General features: G+C 33.6%; 1 protein-coding gene across 1 annotated transcript in view; it reads right to left on the bottom strand.

Annotated features, from left to right (window-relative positions):
• Positions 1-1,035: 1,035 nt before the first annotated feature.
• The window catches only part of LOC135104454 (carbohydrate sulfotransferase 11-like), a 49,319-nt gene continuing 46,095 nt past the window's right edge, over positions 1,036-4,259 (bottom strand). The window contains exon 7 of the mRNA XM_064011907.1: positions 1,036-3,188. The gene's annotated coding sequence lies outside the window, so the exon portion shown is untranslated. The remainder of the gene's footprint in view (positions 3,189-4,259) is intronic.

The following is a 4,259-nucleotide window of genomic DNA, read 5'->3' as shown; positions in this document are numbered from 1 at the left end:
TGGCTATTTTGTAAAAGATCCACCATATGGGTTCAGACATGGTAATAATGACAGATTTGATCGTTGGGAATCTAACAGTGTAAAAGGGAAGTATTCTATTTATAATTTTTCGTTGTTGTTTGTAATTTTGTTGCATATTACAAGAGACCAATGATATGAGAGTTTTTAGCAATTCTTTGCTAGGTTTTGAAGATTTTTGAAAATTTATGGTATGGTTTGTTAGGAATACAATACATAATCTAGTACTCTTTCTGTCCCACAGTTCTTTTGTACTGTAGTGTATAATGCCTTATGTGGTTCATCCTCTGCAGCTAAAATACATAATGTGGAGTGATGTATTCAAGTAGCAAGTAGTTGATGAGACAGTGTTGCTGCTCTGTAAAGGGATAGACAGTGCACACCTGATAGTCTCTAAAGCCACATCCAGACAACAGAGCAGTGCCCACAAGCACAAGCGGGCAGTTTGCTTATTGACTGGCTTACTGCTTGTGCCCGCTAAAGCACAGATAAAGTGCCAGTGTTAGTAGTTGTGTGAAATCACCAGACACTGCCCGCACCTGGACAACCAGTTGTTGTGGCTGTTGCCCAGGTTTGACTGAGCCAGATTGACACTGTGTGGACAACACTGCAGTTGTGCACATGGACTTAGCCCAGTTGCAAGTAGTGCTTGGTAAGCTGTGTTCAATCATGTAGACAGGCCTTTAGACATATAGTGAGTGAAGAGATTTAGGACTGTATTCTTGAAGGTTTAGTCGTGTTCTAGCAGAAGTTAGGGTTTTCAATTATTTTTTAAGATTCTAGTCTTATTTCAAGGATATGGCATCATTAGTAGAGAAACATCCATAAGAACTTGGCTAGTAATCTAGCAGATGCTCAAAGTGTTTAAGGATACAAACTGTGGCACTACATATTACATCAGTTTCTTCAGAATATTGGCATGAGAGGGGTGAGTGACAGGATATTGTTGCCTTAAGTCAACAGTGGGATGTTCACTGAGGGCATAGCCTTCTGGCACTGGAAAACTGATATTAAACATTTTATGAACACAAAATTTTATTTTTAAAGTTGATTCTTGTTTATACAAATAAGATATACTTACCTATTTTGACTTTTATTATGTTTGTCACAATTTTTTCATCAGTATATATTTCTTCAGACAATAACACCACCAACTTTTATTAATACTGCTACTAGGATGTGGCATTGTTGTTGCTCAGAGTTTGTCATTGACATAATGACAATGAATCAATGTGATAAGGTTGACAAAACATAAGCAAATAATAGCTGGCTGCAAATCTTCACCATTAACCAAGAAGTTAAAAATAATTCTTCCACTTCCACTTGACAGACATATCTCTATAATTTCCATATTAACTTCTACTACCTTTCCTGTTGTGGATAGGGATAATGATAGCTTTTGTCCAGTCTTCTGGTACCCTCTCTTCTCCCAAAGCTGTCTCTCATTGCTTGTGGATCCATTTTGTATCAATTTACTATATTTTAGTATTTTGGTTGGGATTCTATTCATATCTTACTATTATTCCAATTTCCAATCACTTCCTTCCTTTTTTTTTATTTTCTTAGTAATGCATCCTACTATCACCACTTGTCATATACATGTCACAATATTCTTACCTTCACTTCTAGCATGTATTAAATTTTTACAACATTTCATCCATATTTCCTCCATACCTTTCAGTTTCTTAACATCACACTACCTACAACTTTTTCCTCATTCACTTCCCTACTATGATTTGTTCCCTGTTCTCTGTCATTTTTAACTTCTTCCAGTATTACATTTTATCTTCTTCATACTTCATTTAGTTATTTTCCAAAGTCCTCATCTTTGACTTCTATCATGTGCTTCACTCTGTATATTCTCAGTTGGTCAGGTACATTTCTTTTCAACATTTTCTTGGATGCATATCTAATTTTTCTTTACTGTTTCCTTAAATGTTTCCATCCATTATGCGTATCCATTCATCTTTTTCAGATAATTCATACTTTATTGTGCAAGTTTGAAGGTCTTGAAAATCTATTCAGTATGTATTTACATCTTTTATTTCCTCCTAGTTCATCATTCAACAAATGTCACATAGTTTATATTCCCCTCATTCCTTTATCCCTAAACTTTTCAACCCAAACTCTTTCTCCATCAATTTTTTTCATTTTAAAACTTATACTGTCTATCAATCATTTTGATTTTCAGTACTTGTATTCAAAATTCTTTATTGCTGTCAAACTTACTCATGAAAGTAAGAAAACTATCTGAAGTTAATGCACTATGCCTTCTGTTTTGCTTTTTCAATGAATGCTCACCACAGCTGACCAGTGACATACCACAGCTTACACATGTAAGATGTGGTTCTCTTAATAGGTAATGCAACATAATCTAGCACAGCACATCACTGTGTATCTAATATCTATAAATTGTATAATTCACCTAGGAATCTTGACAAAAACAGCCTATCACAGATCCTGAACAAAACATTGTTACATTTCTATTGCAGATGCTGAATTACCATTACTGCATATTTAATATATATGAAGTAATCGTATAATTCAGTTAAGAATCTTAAGAAAAACAGCCTATCACAGATCCCATCAACACATGTATATTATAGATACTGAATCACCATTAGACTCTATATCTGTTAATGACTAATACCAAGCACTGTCTCCCACAACACAAGCTTGAGCTCAACAAATTAACATTTAGAATACACACTATATAGGTACTAGTTATAATATCTAGTTATTAAGGAGTTATATGTTTACATGTAAATTTCGTTGTGCCCACAAGCCCAACCACAAAAGTCCATAAATTTCTGATAATTTTAATTTCATATCTTACTGGGAAGATCATGGAGTCTCACAGAGACCAAGATTTAAGGCAGTGCGCTAACAAACACAAATGTTATGATTTAGAGTGCATGTAATACTCTTACAGAGAAAGTCATGTTGACATGGGAGAAGAACCACTCAGATGCACCCCAAAAACCATGTCTACATACCCAAATAATAAACAGTGACTTAGAAAATATGACCTACCAAACACTATGTAAATATCATTAAAAATCAAAAGCATAATACATTTGACAGATTAAGTTTTTAGAAATACTTATAGCACAGTTCCAAGCTTTGTAGGTCTGTAGGTATTGCAGCTGTATGTTGACAGGGACCAGCATCTGTCAGTTATAGGGAAATTAGCATCACTCTAACAACATTTGACTATGTGCAAACATAATTTTTGTCATATAGGGTATAGGAAAAAAAAAAAAAAAAGATAAAGAAGGTTGGTAATACTTGTTATTTTTTTTTTTTTCTTTTTCTGCCAACACATACTTGGATCCATCAGACAGGTTTTCATTTTCTTCAAAAAGTTTGCACAAAAAAGACTTACTATAAGTTTGCACAAAAAGTATTAATTTCAGCACAACTAGAAGTTTATTTGTGTATTGATCTAAATGACCATGTATTGTTCCATGAGTGCATGATAGAGGAGTACAGTATGCTTCTTCAGTTAAGTAAATCAACTGGAGATACTTAGAAGGTTTCAAGGCCTATGTGTTGAAATTAAGTAGTGGTGTAAGTCTGGATTATATAATAGTATAAATATTCTCTACATAGGAGTGTCATTCAGACCAAAATTATTCTCATTATCAGGTACCTTCAAATCCATTGCTTGGCATCTTTTATTTTCACTAGTGAAGGTGCATCATATTTCTAGAGGATCCTTAAGAAAGACGAATAGTAATGTAATATTATCCTTGCATTCCTCAGATATACATCAGATCTTTCAGTTATAAGCTGGACCTCCTTTCCACTTCAGATGAATAAAGGTGACTGATAGGATTATGTTGCAAACCTTGACACAAAAAAAAAATAAATAAAATAAAAATAAAAATAAATAAATAATTTCAAGATTTTAGATTTTGGACTGGTTTGCTAGAAAGTAATGTTGAACAGATTTTGAATTATTGCTTGAACACATCAGTGCTATAAAAAAATTCATCATATGTAGAATAATGACTAAAAATTACATTACTTGTGCCAAAGCTTATATGCAAGAGATATGCACAGGCATTTCAAAAAGTCAAATGATCAGTCTATTATTCCATGGATCATTATGTTCAAAATTAATATGCCCTAGTTTGATCCTGTATGAGCATGGAAATGTGAAGGGAGGAATAAGAGAGAGCATTACATTAAAACAGTAGGGTTTTTGAAAGGTATGCCTCTTAGCACAGAGATTAAGA

The sequence above is a fragment of the Scylla paramamosain genome, chromosome 10 (assembly GCF_035594125.1).
Source record: "Scylla paramamosain isolate STU-SP2022 chromosome 10, ASM3559412v1, whole genome shotgun sequence".
Classification (NCBI taxonomy): Eukaryota; Metazoa; Arthropoda; class Malacostraca; order Decapoda; family Portunidae; genus Scylla; species Scylla paramamosain.
This window is presented reverse-complemented; position numbering and strand designations above follow the sequence as displayed.